The 7,400-nt window shown below is 41.7% G+C and overlaps 1 non-coding gene across 1 annotated transcript; it reads right to left on the reverse strand.

Moving 5' to 3' along the window:
- Positions 1-759: 759 nt before the first annotated feature.
- On the reverse strand, positions 760-885 carry LOC133042921 (U6atac minor spliceosomal RNA). Its single transcript, XR_009689624.1, has one exon. It is a non-coding gene; the product is annotated as a U6atac minor spliceosomal RNA (small nuclear RNA).
- Positions 886-7,400: the final 6,515 nt, after the last annotated feature.

A 7,400-nucleotide genomic window follows, 5' to 3' on the forward strand; every position in this document is an offset into this window, starting at 1 on the left:
TATTCTATCTAAATGCTTCTGGGAGTGATATCTGAACTCCCTATGACATAAAACAACCAAATGAATGAACAAATGGACCTTGTGTTTTCTTTTTGTTTCTTTTCTATTTATCTATTTACCAACAGTATAAATCCAAATGATAGTTTCAATTCAACATGAGTGAACTAGTGTTAAAAAAAAAAAGTGAGCTGAAATACTTATCACCGAAAAAATAAAGAAACGTGATTTTTTTGTTAGCTCATGAACTTTTATTACAAAGTAAATATTCAGTGTTTAATCCTGATTTTTTATTCAGTTATTAAAAATAGAATGCAGTGTCCCATTATTACCTCTATATGTCCTAAGAATAGACTCGAAACTCTTCCGTTTTAAGAAATAAGGAAGCTAAGCAAGGAAGAAACAGAAGCCAAATGATGCTTCATCACCAGGACCTCCATCTGTGATTATCACACCTACAGGTAAACTGAAATAACCTGCCAATATAAATGAATGTGCATGTGTTCTTTTTTTAATTAATTAGCTTACTTTAATTTAAAACCATTACAATATTGTGATGGTTTTTGCTATACATCAATATGAATTGGCCATAGGCATACTTGTGTTCTCTCCATCCTGAAACCCCCTCTCACATCTCTCCCCACTCCATCCCTCTAGATTGTCACAGAGCACCGCCTTTGGGTGCCCTGCGTCATACATCAAACTCCCACTGACTATTTTACATATGGTAATGTATATGTTTCAATGCTATTCTCTCAAATCAAAAAACAGTGGTTAGATACCACGAAGTAGGTGACAGTGCCTTAACCATATGCGTGTTGTCAAGCCCAAGAGCCTCTTCCAACTTTGTCAAAGGAAGTTCTCACCTTTTCTCCTTTCACACAATATGCACATGTTCTCTTTAATTGATTAATTAAGCTGTCTTTTCCTTGACATGGACTGGTTCTTTATTTAAACCAGCAAAATATCAAGGCCAGAAGATCAGTATCAACTTGTTGACTGGCTTCAATATTTGAAGTGCCAGAAGGAAAACAAAGCTTGCTGCAACAGTTTCATGAAACTGTATTGATAAAGGTGACTTTGGATGAAGGTACATTTCCACTGGCACAGCCAATTTAGAACAAAACTGTTTTTAGAATTCTCCACTGTCTTTAAAAAAAATTACCTTCTTTACCCTCTTTCTGGGTTTCCTTGGTAGCTCAGATGATAGAGAATCCACCTGCAATGCAGGAGACCTGAATTCAATCCCTGGGTTTTGTTTTGTTTTGTTTTTTATAAATACAGATGCAGATTCATGTCATTAGACCTTCTGACTCCTCCACAAGTCTGGGGTAAGGCCCTGGAATCTGTAGGCTTAACAAGTACCCTAGGGGTTTGGGATAATCAGCTGGATTTGGGAACTGCTAATCTGTGAATTTCATTCTTGTCAAGAGTTTAAAACTTCGTGATTAGCCTTCTCAGAGGATTTGCCTTTTAAGGAGCATCTTAGAGAAAGGCAGTGCTTAACTGAAGGGAATAAATCAGAGCAAAAAGTAGAGAGATCGGACAATCCATGTCCAACTTATCAAATCAAACCCCACAGAAATCATCTTACCCCATCTGCCCTTTGCAGTCCACTGAGGTCATTAGTGTCTGTCTCAAGGTCCAAGATAAAGGAGAAACAGAAGAGAATAGCTGCCTCTCTTCCCACCCTGGCAGCTCCCTCTTCCTCCTTATCCTCATCCTTTCTCCCTTCCCCTCTTTCATTTCAGAGATTTGTGTACTAGTCCTTTCCTTTCCAAAAAAGAAAAACAATCATCACAAGATGCTGTAATTTATAAAGGCATTCAAAGGACAAAATTAAACCGAAGCACTCAAAATTAAACTGTGTACGTAAGGACAGAGAACCTGAAACAGCTCAGTTATAAAAGACTGCCAGAGGGGGCGGTAGCCACTTCCTCATGACTAACCCCAGACAAGTGGCCCCCATGCTCTGAAACTGCGTGCGTGTGTCCTCTCTGCCCACACTCTGATGCAGGCAAACAATGCTGGGTCTTGGCACCAGTTGTTAAAAATAAACTGGGAGCTCTCAGAGGAAAGACTGTCTTTGCAGAGAGACATACAGTGAGGGCTTGAGTAAAGAAACTCTCCATCCCCAGCACTGGGAAATATCTCAGTGGGCACAGCTGGCCCACCAGCCGCCAGGAGAAACCCAGCCTGAGATTGCTGCTTCAGAGCCTTCAAAGGAGCAACAAAGAAGCAATATTGTCAAGTTCCCTCTGTGATCCTCGTTTTTTATCCCGGGATTTTAAGAAGAGACCACACCAGCCCTGATGGGGGTTAGGAGTCAAGCACCTGTAATTTTCTTGCATTTGACACATGGGTTCAATAAAAGTCCCTGCAATTTTCTGAGGATATTTTTCTCTGCGTCTTGAGCTCATGGGTAGTTTAAGGGAAGATTAATCCAAGGGCTTGCTGTATTATACTTAACCTCATTAAAATATTGCTTTGGAAGACGTGTTTAATACCCAAGGATCTTGCTGATCCTCTTTATTAATCCCTTTAAAGGAACTCCTTAAACAGTAAGCAGAGCTGAATAGTACAGTTTTCTTTTAAGTTCAAGTTTCACTTTACTACCAGGGTGCTTACGATCAAGGTTTGGTGATCCCTGAGGACACTGACATATAGGCTCTGTAGTCTACATGTTATCCCAGACTTTTACAAGGATAGAGAAATGGGAAGGGTCTGTAGGGAGACAAAAAAAGTAGCTGAGTGGCCCTATCTCTCTCCTCAACCACACTAAGTGTTCCCACAGGATAGAAACCAAACTAGCAAGTGTTTATGAACCACTTATTAGGTAAGCAATGTTCTGACTCATGTAAACCAACAATATTATGAAGTGGGTGCTATTGGGAAATCTGTTTTACTGATGAGGAAACTGAGGTGAGTAACTTGCCCTGATAACTTGCCTGGGAGCCACTAAAAATTAACCATGTGGTCATTCATGGTGGTTTAGTTGCTAAGTCATGTCCAACTCTTGAGACCCCATGGACTATAGCCTGCCAGGCTCCTCTGTCCATGGGATTTCCCAGGCAAGAATCCTAGAATGGGTTACCATTTCTTTCTTCAGGGTATCTTCCCAACCCAGGAATCAAACCTGGGTCTATTACATTGCAGGCAGACGCCTGCATTGCAGATGAATTCTTTACTGACTGAGCTACAAGGGACGCTCTGAGGTAATTCAGGATATGGCTTCCCTGGTAGCTAGGACGGTAAAGCATCTTCCTACAGTGCGGGGGACCCGGGTTCGATCCCTGGGTCAGGAAGATCCCCTGGAGAAGGAAATGCAACCCACTCCAGTATTCTTGCCTGGAGAATCCCGTGGACAGAGGAGCCTGGTGGGCTACAGTCCATGGGGTCGCAAAGAGTTGGACACAACTGAGCGACTTCACTTCACTTCACTTCACGAATTCATCAAATATCCCCCATGGCCCATCCAACCCTGAAAGATCTACCTAGCTTGTTGTCAACATATCATCCTTCCTTACTGAACTCCAATCGCTTGCCCCTGTGGTCCCTTTCCCATCCTAAAACCATAGGTGATCCAGAGGAGTGTCACCACCTCCCAGAAGAAAGGACTTTCCTTGCCTTCAGGAGAACCGGCTCCTTTTCTGGCTTTTTCCTGAGTCATCTTGAACAAGTCTGAGCCTCCATACTCTTATTTTCAAAGAAGATTGTTATGAAGCTCCAATGAGTTAAGATATGTGAAAGTTCAGAGACAGCACACTCAGTCGTGTTCCACTCTTTGCAACACTTTAAGCCCACCAGGCTCTGTCCATGGGATTTTTTTAGGCAAAAATACTGAAGGGGGTTGCCATTTCCTTCTCCAGGGGATCCTCCCAACCTAGAGACCAAACCCAGGTCTCCTGTATTGCAGGCAGATTCTTTACCTGTTGAACTATTGGGAAAGCCCCACCATAGAGGAAAAACCAACTGTAAACTGTAAAATGTTGACCAACACTGGTCATAACTATTAATAAAAATGTGAGACATAATTCAATAGCAATGAAAGAAAACACAACCAGTTCTGACACAGTCAATATATTTGGTGCAAAATCATGTTATGTTGATAGTTGAATAAGGTAATAAAACAGGCTAAAATATAAATATATTCTTAGGACCCTGAGTCAGTAATATTGAAAGCAGGTAATGAATAAATCTGTCATCATCATAAGTTAATTCTGTATAATATTTTATAGTTTATAGAGCTCTTTGGTGATGGTGTTTATTTTATTATATAAAATATTGTCAAGTGGAATGTGTGAACCGGGAAAATGATTGCTATGGGCAGACATGTCCAGATAAATATTCACTGCAGTGGACTAATTATAGCTCCTCAGGGCCTCCTGAGCCCTTAGAATAACCTGATTGACTTTTTGAAACGTGAAGGGATGGGAATGAGACTGATAGAGGAATCTCAGAAATATTTTGCCCATTCTCACTCCAAGTCTTCATTTTCAGATGTTTTTATGACAGAGCGGTCCTCTAGGAACTATGTGTACTGTTTTCTATTGTCTGTGCAACTCACCAGGCTGAAAATAAAGACTGGAAAGTTCACACCTGGTTTCCCAGGACCCTTTAGGTGTGGACTTCAGGATGCTTCTTCTCAGGAGAAGAGATTTCTTTGAAGGATCCTGGGAAAAGAATATTCACTCCATGATGGGAGGAGTATATATTTTAGATGGCATAGGCTCAAGTCTGCTTTCTAAAGAAGCCTCTTGAAGACCTCTAAGGCTCTGAGAGAGCAAGGAACAGAGTGGCAAGCATATTGGTTAGGGTGTTTTCATCTGCAAATAACAGAGCACTCAACTGAAAGGTATAGTTTAAACAATATAGATATTCATAATGTTACATAATAATTAAATATGTCTGGCACATAATAGGCTCTGTAGAAGTATTAATTGTCATTATTGCCAGGAATAAAAATAACAGTTACTATTGTGCATGCTTGTCATTCAATCATGAATCTTTGTGACCCCACAGACTGCAGCCTGCCAGGCTCTTCTGTCCATGGAATTTTCCAAGCAAGAATACTGGAATGGGTTGCCATTTCCTCCTCCAGGAGACCTTCCTGACCCAGGGATCAGACCTGCATCTCCTGAGGTGGCAGGTGGATTCTTACCACTGAACCACTTGGGAAGCCCACAGTTACTATTATTACTATCATTATAACAAGTAAGTCAAGGCAGGGCAGTTCCAAGTTGGGTGCAACAACTCATGAACCTGGAGTTCTTCTTTGTGCTTTGACACCTAAAATGTGACATTGATGCCTCCCCTCATGACCTCAAAAAGGCTGCAATGGTTCCAGAGGTCACATGTTGACAAATCACATTCAGAAAAGAGAAAAGGGATGTTTCCTATTTCTAGGAAGAAAAACCTTTTTTCCAAAATCCTTATCAGACATTTCTTCAGGTTCCATGGGTCAATATTGAGTTACTTACCTATATACTAATTGTAAGGAAGACTGGGAAAAGAGTAACTGGTGTTTCCAGTAGTAAGAGAAGGGCTTGTCCAATAAGGAAAGGAAGAGGAAAACTCCTGGAAAGGCCACGCATTATATCTGGGTAGCTCTCTCAATAGAAACTGCTCAGAAAGGGTTGGGGAGCTATCAGTCTTGTAAAACTAGGCCTTTATTCAGAGGTACTGAATTCCTAGGAGAGGGAAAAATCTACTATTGGACAACCTGAGGTTGGCATGAGGAGCTTTATAATTTGGAGTCCATCTTTTCCTTTCTGCCTTTACTAGGAAAAGGCATTAGGAGCCTGAATGGAGGGTGTCACTCACGCTGCTAGCAAGGGATCATTGAAACAGGAAGAGAGCTCCTTGGGAAATGGCAACTTTTCTAATGGAAGCTCCTGTGAGCAGAGCAGGCCACTTCCGTCACATCCCACCTGAGCCCATCACATAGATCACATCCCACCTGAGCCCATCACATAGATCACATCACACCTGAGCCCATCACATAGATCACATCACACCTGAGCCCATCACATAGACAGCCATGCTGGGCAGCAGGACCCCGGAGAAGAGGGGCTCGGCAGAGTTCACCGTCACTGGAGGAGAGGGAATGGTCAATGTCCAGCAGCTGTGGGAATCCTTGTGACCACACCTTTCAATGTCTCTTAGCCTTATAAGCCCCGATGTTCAGAGAAAAAAACAGTGCCAGCCGCTGATGAAATGGAAGAAATACATCAGTCTCTAGATGAAAATGTTGTTCTGCCAAGTCATTCCACCATGGAAATGACTGAATATTGAGGCAATATTTGGTTCAGACAGGTGATCTGAGGAAGCAGACATTGGGGGTTGGATTCCTATGGCTCCAGAGTGAAGTACAACTCAAGTTTATTTCCACGATACTCGCCCTTAAGGGGTGTTTATCAGTGATTAGTCTACAGTTAGGCTGAGTGCATTAATGGGGAGCCTAGACCTCAGGGAGACCCAGGCAGTCGACTGAATATGAACTTGAGTGCCAACTACCACTATGTAAGAAGGACTAGTTCTTAACCAGCAAACCTGGCTCTGGTTAAGAACTAAGGCTCCACCATCAGGTTTTACATCAAGTCTCACTTATTAGTGACACATGTGTGAACTCTGACTAATTACTTAACCTCTCTAAGCCTTAATATCCTTACATACAAAAAGAAATAATGCTTATACTAAACCTTCCTTCCAGTGTTGATGAGAGGATTAAAATAATTACATATACATTTCTTAGACTAGTACCTTGCATATGTAAATATTAGTGACTCATTATTAGAGGGCAGGTGAGAAGACCTATAACTAGTCTGAAATCAAGTAATGAATAACTAACTTGATTAAGGTGAGTAAGTTAACCTACAGACACAATGCAAGCAGATGGGAAATCTTGGGGGTGGGGGGGTACAACCTTTTTTGCCCATGATATAAATTATTTTTATTCCATTAATTGGGCTTTTGTAAGGCTACTTACTTCCCTGTGTTGGAGATGAAGGTCAAACATCTATGGAACAATTTGGAACATTTCTGAGATGTGCAGGGCAAAGAAGTTGAGCTGGAAAAGGTTGAGTCAGATGCAGAGCTGACTGCAATTCCTGCCAACCTGAATGGAGACAAGGCACATACGCTCTTTAACCTCTCTTATGTTTTCTTGAGAAACAAGACCTGTGTAATGTAAGGATGCACGTGGAAATGAGGACAACAAGGATATCTGTGGAACCTGAAGATATTGGAAAGATTAGGCAACCCTGAGAAGGAATGAAGCGCAAGAGCTGGGAGATTGTCATGGGATCCAAGGCAATTCTAAATCCTGGTTACCTTGTCATGCCCTCAGCCCCTGAAGTTCATAGAATTCTACTAGTATAATGAGTCAGCATTTTACTGTCTCT

This window comes from Dama dama, chromosome 21 (genome assembly GCF_033118175.1).
Source record: "Dama dama isolate Ldn47 chromosome 21, ASM3311817v1, whole genome shotgun sequence".
Lineage (NCBI taxonomy): Eukaryota > Metazoa > Chordata > Mammalia > Artiodactyla > Cervidae > Dama > Dama dama.